The 15,409-nt window shown below is 41.3% G+C and overlaps 1 protein-coding gene across 1 annotated transcript in view; it reads left to right on the plus strand.

Moving 5' to 3' along the window:
* Window positions 1–1,717: 1,717 nt before the first annotated feature.
* The window catches only part of dchs1b (dachsous cadherin-related 1b), an 84,161-nt gene continuing 70,469 nt past the window's right edge, over window positions 1,718–15,409 (plus strand). The window contains exon 1 of the mRNA XM_028594854.1: window positions 1,718–2,282. The gene's annotated coding sequence lies outside the window, so the exon portion shown is untranslated. The remainder of the gene's footprint in view (window positions 2,283–15,409) is intronic.

Below are 15,409 nucleotides of genomic sequence, written 5' to 3' on the forward strand. Positions count from 1 at the left end.
TGCTGCTAGTGGTTAGCCACCTCGTTCTCAATGTCAAAACACTACTACAACACTATTCAACTACTTACATGTCCCTCTTCTGCAGGTATTCCACGCAAAGTTGGAAGTGCACCCTCGTTTAGAAGAAGTATCCCGGCTAATCCTGCCTTGTACTGACCGAAGTTGGAGAAACAGCTAGCTGATGTGGTATTAGCTAAAGTGATTAGCACACACCAAATGTTTCAGCCAATGACGTAGACGGCCCTGCCGATTTTGACCAGCTCAACCGGAGGCTGAAGGCAGGATACATTCAGAAATCCATATCTCACTCAAAACAGCATGAATGTTTTTTTCTCCAAGTTTGTATGCGTGTAGAAGCACCAGAGAAACAAAATAACAACCCAAATCCCAGGAAAAAGTCATTTTTTCATAATATGGGCACTTTAAATCTTTTTTTCCTCATTTTGTTAAGTGTTTAAATAATAAAAAAGTGCTAACTAATTAATCATTAAGAAATTTTATTACTCGCAAGTTGAAATCAATATTGAAAATTTGCAAGTTAACATCAATGTTGGAAATTTGCAAGTTGAAATTGATGTTGGAAATTCCCAAGTAGAAATCGAAATAGGAAACCACAAATGAAATGACACAAAAACTCCTGTGTGGCTTAACTTTGGCGGTGATTGAACCTGCATCCCTTGGGTGTCAGTCAGCATCACTCCCGGTTGTCCCATCACTATTATTTAGTTTTTTTTCTCAAGAGGGGTAACTCAGCCAATAAGGGCAAATGGGTTGTTGCCCGGACAACATTCGCCTGTACCTGTGCACGTCCCTGATTGCTTTTTGCATTCACCACTAACGAAACAGTCATTGATGTAAAAATGTTAAATCAGCCTGATTCCATGCTGTCTGTACATCATGTCATGGTCAATATGGGTAAATGTAGACACTGGTGGAAGGGAAATGCACCATTTCCCTTCACTGACTGCAACATACACACTCATTGGGCATGTAGTCTCCCACAGCAAGAGGGGATGAATTGATTGCTGTCCTTGGCCACCGCCTCCAACACCCACCCAGACCCCTCCCCATGTTCACACCTCCCACCTCCACACCATCTCTCCCTCCTCCACACGGCCTCCCTTGCTCTGCTTCAGCGAAGCAGGTGTAGGTTTGACCTAAAATCTGGGGTGATGAATGACTCCCATCTTGCTGTGCTGATGCTAGCAGTCCAAAGTGTGTGTGTGTATGTGTGTGTGTGTGTGTGTGTGTGTGTGTGTGTGTGTGTGTCTGAACCTCAGCCCAGCCAGCTCTGCTGCTACTTATCTCAGTATAGCTTTTACATCCAGATATTTAAAACCTTATTAAAATTGAATACATTGATTTTAACTTCAATAATAAGGATACTACTCTAAAATGTCTGATTTTAATACAAGTTGGCAATATATCACAGTATTAAATCCGATATGAAACATATATAGAATCTATAGCTAGGCTTGTGTTGTAAAATGTAACGTTATGACTCATTACCATGCATAAACCCCTCTTTTGATGGCGCATGGTGCGCTCCTTTGTCTTTAAGACTACTTCCACTGAACGGTGCTGGGGGGCACCAAAGTCTGCTTCTAATCTCCTCTCTCCGCTCACTCCCCATTGCCTCCCTCTCCTCTGTCCCCCCTTTTGTGTAGCTACCCGAATAAATTAGCAACCCAACTCGCTTAAGGGAGGAGGAGGAGGAGGAGAGTTGGGGGGCTGGGCCTTGTGGCGGAGGAGTCGGCTTTCAGTCGGTGAGGTGCACGGTGCCGTGAAGCGGCTCTGTCTCAGCACATACACACACACACACACCCCTTGCCTGAATGACTGGATTCTGAGAGAGAGAGAAAGAGGAGAGAAACGTTTAACATCAGCGAGAGACCGGGCAGAGCACTGCGGGGCCACAGACGTCCCCTTTCTTCTGCAGACAGCAAAGGAACCGTAGAGCTTTCCAGCTAATTCAAACGCGCTCACCTGACACGGGAACGGAGACGCAAAAAGACCCTTCACTGGAGGAGTAAACCAAACCTGGCGGTCTACCGGATTAGAAAATCTGTGGAATTGGCTCAACTGTCATTTGTGGGGGATATTATGTAAAAAAAGAGAAGAAAAAAAGACCACTCCAGCTGGCCAGCATAGCTCCATTCAAGATTTTGTTCTGGTGGATTGTCTGTCGTTGAAGGGGAATTGGAAACCCGTTTGCATACTAATCAGTTTTGGAGGGGATATCCAGAGTGCACATCCAGAGCTGCGGAGTGGGTCAGATGCATGTAAGTACCATCTCCTTTATTATCAACCTCTGTGTTCACAAATGCATCTGATCAGTAGGAGATAAAGGTAGAGAAATTGGCCCTTCTGGTTCCCCATATAGAAGGGTGCACCCTGCATCTGCACCTTGCATGCAGGAGCTGGTAGCTGGTCTATGTTGGGAGACAAGAGGGACTACAGTAGTATTATACAAGATCAGTGGATTCTGGTGATGCTGCATAGCCTCATATTGATTATTGATTACCATTCACAGCCAAACCAGCTAAATAGCCAGGTTGGAAACAGAGAAAAGAATGGAGCCTTTTAAAAATGTATACTAAACATGAAAGGGAGGTCTATTCTAGTAGGCCGGTAGGCTCATTTTGTCTTATCGAACTATTTGATGACAGTAAATGGTTTCCTCATCTGGGTTTCCAACTTAGAGCGAATACACTTTGTTTTGGAGGGAGGACAGAACCACTTAAAGGGAAACACCATACAGTGATACAAGTGATTCATACAGCATAATCTGGACTAATTCCTGGCGAGACCAACTAATGTGACAGTGTGATTCATGAAGACTGTGAGGCGTCACTAGTGGAGAGAATTTCAAGTACTGTTGTGTGCCTTTGAGCAAGGCACTTAGACCATATGCTACAGCAGGGCCATCTCTGCTGATGGTGGTGTAGGTTTCCATTTTCTGTATGATTATGAAAACAGAACCCAAACATTGTAGGGGGACTAGCTCAGCAGAGACCAGAGACCGCATACATTAAACATACAAAAATAAGAAGTCAAAGAGGATTTTTTAGTAGAGGATAGTTTTAATATATCCAGCAAATACATTTTGACACAGTTGTATTTTTTTCAAACATGAAGTGTATTTATAGCAGCCAGTTCTGTCTATATATGTTTACATGGCCAAAAGCTAAAAATGGGAACCCAGGGGCATATTTAAGTACCTAACCACAATAGTTATCCCAGTCATATCTGGTGTCTGCTGGCATCCACAGCTACTGGTTTTCTGCTGAGGAGGGATACGGATCTTTGCATTATTACACTATCTACTTACATGGTCTCATGTGCTCCAGCTCTGCAGCATACTGGCCTCAGCCTCAGGTCTGCATACAACCAGTAAGAGTTTGGTTTCTTGCAGAGTGATGAGGCGTGCAGCAAGACATTTTCTAACAGGAACCATATGGATATCTGTTGGTGCGGCTGCAACTGAGTAGAGCTTATGTTTGTACAAACAACTTATAATTGCTCACATCAGCTGCTTAGAGTAGATCATATACAGGAGCAAGACTTTGGATATTTTACAATTGTGGCAATTAATTCATTTCTAGAGAATTTAGTTCTATCTTGATTCTTGAAGTCATAATGTAGATTTTTAGAGGATACAATTATGAAAAGAAGAATTCCAAGTTTGAGCCTAGACCACCATTTAATGATGGTATGGGAGCTGAGGTGTCCACCTTGACCCCTGACCTCCCTGTATAAGATGTATTTATTCATCCTCCTTTATTTATCAAGAAGAGCTGTGATGATTCACATTATTGCCATTACTACCTGAGTTTTTTTTAACACTGTCTATAACAAGTGTGCCAAGGTAGAGACGTCTCTTTATTCAGTTCGGTGTCAAGTCTTTTTGTAGAGCTTATCAACAAAGTAAACAGTCTGCTGTTTACCTTGCACTTAATGTGGTTCAGTACATCTGAATGGATGAGCATGATACACACTCTGCCAGGTTTAGGGGGATTCTCATCAGGGCTGTGTTCAAAATACATATACTCAGCATCTGCTCAAAGACTTTATATTACAATTTCTGGGGGAGGTGACTGAATAGTAGCCATAACACTCCAACCCCAATTCCTTTCATTGTATATCGCGTTATTGGGGGTGTATGTTGGCAGCAACGTGGCATCAAACTTGGCTTGGTTTCTTCATCTTATTCTACTACTTGTATTTTGAAAATGCTACATCTAAATAATGCTGGCATGCTAGCAAATATAGTTAAATATCTGTTTTGAACTTTTCTTCAATTTTGCCTTTTTTCAAATTAAATATAATACCACCACCCACAGTCTTTAGGGTCTTTATTGTTTACTCTAATGGTATTACTTTAGGGAATGTCCAAGCTGAGGCTTTATTCTTCTGCTCTGCAAGTCTCAAGTAATCTTGAGAGTTTACTTTAAACTCTGGAGATATACAGTGTAATTAAATTGTGCATCCACCACCCACATTGACACTGAAATCCTACTTATACTGTATACACTGTTGTCCTCTTTGTGGCTCCCACAAAACCTAAGAACAAAATGTGGTCTTTTTCAGTGAAGTTTAATTATGTGCATGATTTGACTATAAAACCTTTCTCACAAAGTCTAAAACTTGAATTGTTGATTAAGAAAATACAAAGATACCACTCGTAAAATATTGCAGAGAAAACTGCAGAGAGTGAAGGCTTTAGTGTAATATCTGCTTCAGCTCATCAACCCAAATTATGGAGTGCTGCCAACAGAGAAAAAGAAAAAAACAGAAAGCATCTTCCCACCCAAATGTTGCAGCTCAAACAAAAATCTGTCTAATTGTATCCTAGAATTGTTTTTTCCTGGGTTTTGTTTTTTGTGCATGGGAAATCAGAGTCTGATTACAAATATCGGAAAGTGACTCAGAGACTCCCTCTTACTCTCACCCTCTCTCTCTCTCTCTTTTCTCTTTCTCTCTGTCTTTCACACATCCTCACCCTCTCTCTCTCTCTCTCACACACACACACACACACACACACACACACACACACACACACAACACACACGCACAACATGCACTCCGACCTCCGCAAGCCTTACCTTACCTGACTCGATTATATATTCCTCCATTCACGATACCCCAACAAACCAGATCCTAACTCTCAACACCACATGCTTTAAATGCTAAATCAACACCTTAAAATGAGGCAAGGCAAAATAACCATTTGTCCTCACAAGTATAGAAAATACAACACACACTCACCACAGTGTTGAATGGGTAACAGATGACAGCCAACCAAAAATCTAAAGATTCTTTTCCCCTTCCCTGGCTCCACAAGTAACTAGTGGAATTATTTACCCTCTATCTTTCACTCACTGGGGTTTGTGTTGGTGTCTTTATTTACCTCGCAGACCAGTGTTAGACATAACATAAACCAAAGACTCAATATTGAGGGGATTTCATGTAATTTATGTTTAGTAGGCAGCATGTGAACTATAACCAGTGTTAAGCTGCAGTATTGCGTGATGGAGTAGCTTTGGTTTCCTGGAAAACCACTTCTGTTTGCATCATCCATCCACAGGAGGACCAGGCAGTTATTAATAGCTTTAGTAGTGGAGTCAGAAAATAAGATTCCCATTGATAAGGAATCCCCTTTGCTGATTGCTCCACATTTCATTAACTTTAACCTCAGGGCCTCTTGGTTGCCATGGGAGCTACAATCGCCAAGTCTGCCATCTTGCTGTGATTATAATCGTGAAATTTAATTACACCATTGTAAAATTTGAGCTGCGTGTGTGCTTACATGCAGAGAAAGTGCTTCCATAAATCACATTGAATTTAAAAATGCGGCTGTATCGTGTGGGTTTCAATGACCTTACTTTAAGTATATCAATGCATTGGTGGAATTTCTTCAATAAGTTTTAAAAATTAAACAAATATAAAGGCATCAGGTTGTAATTTCATATTTTGGCTTTGACCTTTAACATATTCCAAGTTTCTCAGCGGGTACCATCCTTGATTGTTTCATTTTTCCTTTATGCTAGAACTTCAGGAGATAATGTTTGTATTATGAGGTACAAGTTCATACTTTGCAATGTGTGGCTGTTGAAACGTGTTCATATTAAATAAAGTCTGGCTAAATGAATCAAACCCTGATACATAATAATCCTGAGTCATACCTTATTTTAGCTCAGACTGAGGCTTATTTGTGTTCTGTAGTCTGTCCCCTGGGGAAATATAGATCTTACCTTCCTACTTACAGTATGAAGGCCCATCTATCTGCTGCTCTGGAGAAGATATTAGTGTATGACTGCCTCAACCAATCAAAGGAAATGACTGGTCTCTCCTGTCTGATGCAGAGTGATTGACTAGCTGGAGTTTTCAGATGGTGCAATTCCATGTTTGTTCTGAGGGCCAGTTCATCGTTATTCGGTCTTGGTCCCGGCTGTAGGGATCCTGTTAGTTTAATGATCAGGTCAGCTGAATGGAAAGACTACAGACACTGGCTAAATTAAAAAAAGCTTTACAGTGCAGGACAGTATAGGTGCTGTCTGCAAACCCATAGGGACTGCTTTTGGACAAGCCCTTTAAAAATACCAAGTTTCAAACGTCTCAACTTGCTACAGTGTAATCTTTAAATTTGACAACAGATGTTGATCCAAACTGGCCAGCGTAACCAGACCAGGCTTTGAGATTCAGATCTGGGATAATCACTGCTTGACATGGGTTGTTATATTCCTGGAGGAAGCTGCAGATGGAAGTCCTCTAAAGATTGGCGTTGTCTCGAGTTTCCCCACCCTTTGCTTCTCCGCAGTGGGTTGGACCTGAGACACTGGCCCTTGAATGCCAAAGTGTGGCTAGATCATTGGAACTCTGGGTTTCTCATTGTTGCAGTAGATGGATGGAAGAAGTGAGTTGGCTTCTGTGCATGCATGTATGCACGCAAGAGTGTGGCCTTTGAATATACAGTACTTTTACAAAGATATGCCTTTTGATGTGCAACTAATGACTATTTGCATCAGCAATAAATCTCTTAATTATTTTGTTTACTTATAAATTAAAGGTCCACTATGTAATATATTTAGTGTAATAAATCCAAAAATGGCCCCAATGCGTCATCAGATATTAAGGAAACATGCTAAGCTGAAATACTATCTTTTCTGACAACAATGCTAATGCATTTCTCCTTTTGAAATTTCCGTTCCGTGACAGAATTTCTGTTTGTGTTTTGGCCTGTGTGTTCATATCAACTGCCCAGTTTGACAGCCAGGTCGGGTTGCCAGATATACCTGTAAAAACGTAAAAAAACAATTAAGACACAGCCAGTAAAGTGATCCTGACTGGCTCTGGCTAACGGCACCATGCTAACCCTGCTAACTGCTAACGTTACTGGAGGACCAGGCAAGAGGGCCACGGCTGTTTACAACGTATAGCCTGTTCAGCGGCCATAGCCGACAACAATGAGTTATTTTAAGCCAAGAGAGGGGGGCTGTAAATCGGGAAGACCGTGAGTTTGCAGCATGTTTAGCGATTGTTGGCGTAATTCTAAGACAATAAAGTGTGTTAAGTCGGGTGGAGAGGACTGCAAAGTAGTGGTATTTTTAGTGGTTCTCACCGTAATTCTAAGCCGAGGAAGTGTGTCTGTCCGTCGAGTGGAGAGGATGGCGAGGTTGTTGTTTTTAGCGGTTCCTAGCGTAGTTCTTAGCCAAAAAAGTGTGTCTGTCAGTTGGTTACAGAGCTCCGCGTGAGCACAGGCTTTTATGACTGTCAATATAGCCAGCATCTAACGTTAGCTACTCCGCTGTGCTGTGAAGTAATGTCTGGCTATGTGAGACAAGCTTCTAGCAACATTGTTGTGGATGCTGCCGTCTCAGCCTGGCAACCAACGTGAACTTCGAGTCTGGGAAGGAGGGGGCTGGGGAGACGACTCTCTCCAGTATTTTGAATTTGTACTGCAGTAACTATTTTAAACACTAGCTGTCAGTATTACATATTGCACCTTTAACTGTTCAGTCTATGAAATGTCAAAAACCAGCAGGTGTGAAAATGTCTTCATTGTTAATACATTTTCTCTCTATCCACTAATTGATTAATTGACTAGCTTTTTCAGCACTGTATCCTTTCAGATGCCGGAAGAGACATTTCTGCTCGGATCTCTTTATCGATTCTTCCCCATTGAGGAAATGACTGGTGCAGGCATGTGTATGCATTATATGCACACATGTTTCTGAATAAAGTGATATATTCATTTCATTAGTCACATGAAGAGATAAATGTGGGAATGGCTATGAGCGAAGATGAATGAAATGTTGGAACTGCTGTCCATCTGGGTGCATGATGAATGAGAGGTGTCTGAGCTCTCAAGGCAAGTGGGCTGAGCAAAAAGAGGAAGAGAGAGCTTGTCTGTGTAGAGTCTCATGTGTTTTTAATGAAGTAAGCGAGATGATCTGAGCTTCTGGTAACTTCAAACACTTGCACTGAGCTGAGACCTGTATGAGGGCACCGCAGCGCAGGTAGTGCAACGTGTTATGCAAGTTAAGGGATTCAGAAGCTGGATGTGTGTGGGTGGTGTGAGACAAAAGGAGGGAAAAAAAGAAAAAGTTGGCTGGAGAAAAGTTTTTTCCTTCATGAAAATGTTTTATTCTGTGTTGTTTGCCATTGACATTTCTGTCAGGGAATCAAAGTGCTATTGATCAGTCCTCAAGTTAATTTATTCATTTGGAGCCTCAAACCCATCTATCACATCTCTTATGATTTCATCCATTATTAACTGATGAGTATTGATGTCTTTTCAAGTCTGTAGAGCAAATTAAAACGACAGACAGACTTAATTCCCAGGCTTACTACAAGACATATAATGGAGTAACATGATACAAAGGCATTCTCTTGGAGAACAGCTGTCGGCGCACCACTAACCCGAGAGTTGATGGAGAATTTAATAAGTAATAAGCTAAGTCACTACCCCATATTCTGAGCTAGGGATGAATAATTACAGATTTTGATAGTTTTCCAGATTTGTCAACCAAAGAAGAACCAAATTCCCAGTGTCTCCCAGTAAAAGTAAGCCTGTAGCATTTCTCTTAGGAACATACTGACCTCTTTTCACCCTCAGAAATTTAGCTTTGTTAGATTTGATTAATGTTTATGCGTTTTCTGATACAATAACATGACCTGATATGACTTTCTGTCTGGTTTTCTGTTAGGCCATGCCGCTGATTATTTCATTGGGTTGAATGTGGAAAAAGGTTAAAGTGTGTGCTTTCCTACATGTATGTGTGTGTGTTTGTGTGTGAATGTGTGTGTTTCAGTTGCAAGATGGATATTTTTTCCATCCTGTTTTGGCTATCAGCTGAGTGTTTTGTCTTTTAACTTTTCCTCTCTTCGTTCATTAACAAATGCTGGGATTCTTCTGATATAATATTGTGTGTGTGTGTGTGTGTGTGTGTGTGTGTGTATGTTAATGTTGTCATCCAAATTTTGGGACTAAAGTATGTTCATATTGCCACATGTGGGGACTCACCTCCCATATGTCCCCACAGCAGTCCCCTCATTAATTTTTTAGGTTTTAAATTATGACTGGGCTGAGGTTAGGTTAAAGATTAGGGTTAGGATAATTCTACAGAGAATTAAAGTAGCAGCTGTGTGTGGGTATTAGTACTACATGATCATGCACAGATACCAAACAAGTAATTTTTTAAATATTGCAATCGGTTAGTGATTTGCATAGCATCATGTTGACATCCGAATGTAATAATTATCATGCACACTGTCTAATTATGCTGACTAATAACAACAAAATACCTAAACAGCTAATAAAAACAAGAACTGTGTGTGTGCGATGTACAAGTATGTAGCAAAATGCACAGTCAAATGAAGTAGCCATTAAGTTCTTGTTTGTACATTTTAAAGTCTTTTGCATAACATTGAATATTTCCTGATGTTTACTTACTTCCAGTCAGGGTTCTGCTTTTCACTACAGTGGATTAAATTGGTGTTCTCCTATCAGGTAGAATTTAAAATGCAAGGGTATTTATCTCAGTCATGGACTTGGTTCGGCTCGACAACTTGCCCTTGTGGAATATTAAACATGATCTGATGGGGAGGGCCGATGAGTGATGGTAGATGGCAGCTGCTGCTTCACCTTCAGGGATATCTCGCCATGCCAACCCTTTTCTTTGTACTTTGTTTTGTATTATTATCTCATTTTCTTGACCTCACATTCTTTGAATTTCCACCCACTTTATTCATACACACACACACACACACACACACACACACACACACACACACACACACACACACACACACACACACACACACACACACACACAAAACTTACCGCACATTCACTTGGCAGTGTGGCCTTGAAGGTTGAGGGGTTAGTGAATCACCTCCGGCTGTGTTTTCACTTCATGGCTTCACTGACGGTCCAGAGGTTACATTATTTATGTGGGTGCGTGTGAGGCTGCATGCAAGTGATTCAGCACTCATTCAGACTATGGTTAACTGTATCTCATGTTTCTGTCTCTGTCACCGTGGCAATGTTTTTCTAAGGAAACCTCATTCAGAATCTTTTCTTCTGCATATCTAGGTCCACTTCCATGTGTTGTTCTCTTTCTCCTTCTTGCCTCTCAGGCAGTAAAATCTAGGACGTTTTGTCACAGGGGACCCGGGCAAAGTTTGTAAGTGTGTGTGACTGTTTTCCAGCTTGACATCCTCTGTGTGGTTAAATAAACAAATCTGAGTCATCACCCCAGCTTTGAATTGTCATGCTGCCGCTGCAGCAGAGTTTCAGGGTCTTCTGCAGTTCTTTTACCCCAACTAATATCCCCATGGAGTTGAGTAAGAATGTTCGTGGAGAGATGCAAAAACTTAAGTGTAACATAGCCTATACAATTATGTTGTAGCAGCACAGTGAATTGAGACTGATTTGATAACGTCAATCAGTCGTGACTTGTAATAGTGCTACACTAACAACTGAGTCAAATATAGCTCAAGACATTTATAAATTAAGATGAACAATGGCTACGAAGAGCACTTGAACCTATTGATTTTTTTTTGCAGACTAAGAATAGGATGCAACATACCAAAAATCATTTAATTGAAAATCTTAAATAGCACTACCCTCAACATGAGGAAACATAATGTTCAACCAGGGCTGTTTTTTTATGGCTGAGAATAAAACAAAACTTAACAACAAGTCAGCGCTTTAACCTCATTTCATCGCATCATTTCACATCCAAATGAGAGCATGGAGCCAAACCATGAAAAAATATCTCTCCAAATACCTACAGATTGGAAGACAAATCTTTCACATGCAAGCAACATTCACGTCCTTTATCACAGAAAAATACTTTTGTCTTCTAGATTATTCTTTTCTATTCTACTCTTCAGAATACAACAAAAACTGCAACATGAAAGCAAAATGTGGACTCTCTGTCTGAGTAGGCTCATGGCACAGAGGCTCGCTTTTACTGTGAACTGAGAAGTTTCTGCGATGACATTCCCCCCCACCCTCTGCAGCCTTACTGATGTCACTGACATAGACATTTATGTAGGAAATAAGTCATAAAATAAAACTAGAGCAACATTTCATGGACAAAATTAAAAACAAAGGCCTTCACAGAGTTGATGTAAACCAGGAAAAATGTTACAGCTTGGTTCCTCGGTACAAAAGTTTGTAATCATTGATATAGTTCTAAATTGAATAAGAAAAATGAAGAGAGACATTAAAAGATGATCAAGTAATGATGGATCAACTGGATGTTTTATGTTCCCTTTTACAATATGTATTTGTGGCTACTAGATTAGTTGTCACTCTGTATCAGATCAACCAATTACGTTACAGCTCACAGTAACCAAGGAACTAGTCCTCACTTCATCATAATTAATTCAAACTTACTTCTTAGATTCTACCAGTCTCCACTAACCAGATACGTAGGTTGAGTTTTACAGGTTGTGTGAGCTTTTACGGCTGCAGGCTTCCCCTGAGTGAGGTAACCTAATTGTGTGACACAGTCATGAACTCTCTCAATACATAGTAGTATTAATATTGATTGTGCTTTGGTGCAGCATGTGTGTGTGTGTGTGTGTGTGTGTGTGTGTGTGTGTGTGTGTGTGTGTGTGTGTGTGTGTGTGTGTGTGTGTGTGTGTGTGTGTGTGTGTGTGTGTGTGTGTGTGTGTGTGTGTGTGTGTGTGTGTGTGTGTGTGTGTGTGTGTGTGTGTGTGTGTGTGTGTGTGTGTGTGTGTGTTAATGTTGAGACAGTCTGGCTGTCTGAGGGGCTGGTACTACGATACTTTAGATTCCATTTTGATCTAGGCAGCTGTGGAAATAAATTAAAACTGATATCCAGTGTTTTTATTTGTTTCGTTTGTTTTTGTTTGTCATCATTGTATCATTAAACACAATTTCAGAAGGTAATCCCAAATAAGCTACTAAAAGCTTTTCGGGGGGAGGGGGTGGGCCCGTTTAGTGTTGTCTGAATGTAGTCTGGAATGGAGGAAAAGTAAAACTGAAACTGAGGAAACAGGTATATATGTGCATAGAAGGGGATTTGAATACACACACACTCACACACACACACACACACACACACACACACACACACACACACACACACACACACACACACACACATATGCTCACAGTGCTAGTGACAGCTGGGGTTGGAAACGGGACGTCTATATCCAGAGATCCGGGGAAAGGCGACTCAAGGGGAGACAGGGGTCATAGTTGGCGTCCCCCTAAACACACACAACCCAAATGACATGAAAACTGAGATGCAAAGCATTCCTCCATCTTCTACCCCCACCAGACTCTCAGCACTCCTTTCCCTCCCTCCCTCTTCTCACAAAGCTTTTTACCGCTGCAGCCTGTTTCACCACAACCTGGCCTAACCTTTCATTCTCAGTCATTTAAAGAGTTGGTGTTGCTCTAGCCACCCTGCAATTTAACCATTGCTGAGAACTGTCCTACTTTTTTTTCATTCTTTCAAATGGCACCAAAACTACAACAATCTAGTATCTTAACACCACATCACAGCACATGCATGACATGGATTGCAAGAAAGATGCTGCAGGATGAGAAAATCTGATTTTTGGAGTTGGGGTTTTGAATATGTTAAGACAAGGTTGTATTTAATGTCTGTCTTTATGACAGGAATACTATATTTCTGATTTTAACTTCTATATTTAATTTTGACAACCTTTCCCTTTAGCCTTTCCCCTGTCTGACTTTACTGTAATTTACAGGAACTAGCCAATGTTTGTTCTGGTTGACACAGAAGCAGTTGCAGAGCTGAATGAGTGGCTGCCAACTATATACAGGCAATGCCAGACCTCTCAACCACTGAGGAACTAGCTGAATGCAACCCTGTGCTGTTCTACCAAATCACAAGAAACATGGCTGAGATAGAGGTGGTGTGGAGAGGCCGTTTGTTACTTGGAACTTTGTGACTTTGGGTCCTGTTTAGCTTGGCCCATGGGTAGCTATGCGTGCCCTACTAGATCTGCTAAATCCATTAGAGGGGATGGACGGAGGGAAGGAGGAGGGACGGACATGGGAGGGAGATAGAGATGCCTGTTTAGAATTGGCACTGCATGAGGAAAAGCTATTCCTCACAACTAAGATACGACAGCGCAAACACACTCACGCACATCCTCATACGCATACTGTACTGCTTTAAATGGTCACATCCTATAGAAAACACTTTGGTTTTCTATTATATGGAAACAGCACTTAAGAGTGGAGGCCCATGCATTTGAGGCTTTGAGGCTTGTGCACAGCAGAGGCAGATTATGGGGGTGCAATGCCAGATATAATGTGGCTGAGACTGCATGGAGCCCTCCGGGTCTGCCCTGCCTGTCAATGTGGTCGCACAGAGATGATGTCACTGCTTGCTTGCACATGTGTTGTGCAGGCGTACAATGACACAGATGTATAAAGACACATGCAACCAGACAGACAGGTTCAAACTTGTTCTGTGTTGTTTTTTTCTTATTTTATGTAAATGTTTTGAATTTAAGGTGTAATTAATACCATAATTTGTGTTAAATACGAAACGCCATTTATCAGAATGCAATAAAGAGTGCCACTAGAGGGAGTGAATCAGGTGTCTTTTCCACTGGCCAACTGTCAAAGCCAGTATCCTTTCAGCATGAGCTTTATTTTTGCCCTTGCTCTCTCCATTCCTCTCAGCTTGTGTTGTCCAGTGTAAACACAAGTGTATTACAGCACATGTCAAAAGGGAGATGATGTCATGCACTGACTGCTCATTGACAGTGAGAGATTGCAGCCGTGCACGCTGTTCATCAAAATAACCTTTCACTGACACTCAACTAAAGCAATGAGGGAGAGAGGACGTAAAAGGACATACATACGCAATCGCACACTTTGAAATACACCATTCTGACTTTCCTTTTCAATCATAAGTTTCTCCTACACAGCTCGGTGGTCCCTAAAGACAATAAGGCAGTCAAGCCAACGCAAACTGTAATCACTCCTCAGAATGTAACTTGTTCTATTGTTTCCTAAACCCAGTCTTTCCATCTCTCTTGTTCTTTTTTTGTCCTCCCTGGTGTTCTCAATGGCTGCATTATGGTACTGTAGGGTACTGTTAGTTCATTTCATCACAGAGTGTGAGTTTCCCTCCCAGCAGTAGAAAGGTTTCTTTTTATCATTGCACGCCTAATTCTCTCTCTGAGACCTACTCTTTCAACTTCTCTTTTTTGTTCTCTTTCCTCCTGCGCTTATTCAAGTCCCATAGACACAAAAACTCACAACTACTTTCACGCCCTGCAAACACAACAAAAGAAAGGCGTGTATGCAGACTATGCTCAGCCTCAGATCTGCTTCCCTCTTTGCGTAGGAGTGCAGCAACTGTCCAGAGCAGCTGTCTGGGCCAGATGTAGAGGTCAGTGACCATACCAGAGGGGCCACTATCAGTGCCCCTCTCTCTGTCCCAGTGGAGCCATAGACTTTATTAATCTCTCCTCCTCTGAGGCCTCATAAACTACTTCAGAAGGTCAGGGTCAGTAGTAAGACTGGTGGGGTGGATGATTGCATGAGGATTCATTAGATATTGAATAACGTTTTTAAAATAGTCTAAATAGTCAGGAGCTATACTTAAAGTATTTTCCGGCAGCCTTGAGAAGTACCTGAAAATAAACTAATTATGTTAAGCTCAACTACAAGCAAATATTTTAGCATTTCTACTGTATGTGACATTATATTGACACAGTGAATCTACTCCAACTGCTGATTGCAACCTCACTTTGATCCTCTTATTGTTTATTAGAAATAAACTGCTTTTCATTCTCTTTTTGTATATGGAATGGTAGTCATTCTACGGCTTTTTTTGGTGCGAGTGTGAATGCTTTAATTCAACGTATGTGCAGATACTGC

This window comes from Perca flavescens, chromosome 13 (genome assembly GCF_004354835.1).
Source record: "Perca flavescens isolate YP-PL-M2 chromosome 13, PFLA_1.0, whole genome shotgun sequence".
NCBI lineage: Eukaryota > Metazoa > Chordata > Actinopteri > Perciformes > Percidae > Perca > Perca flavescens.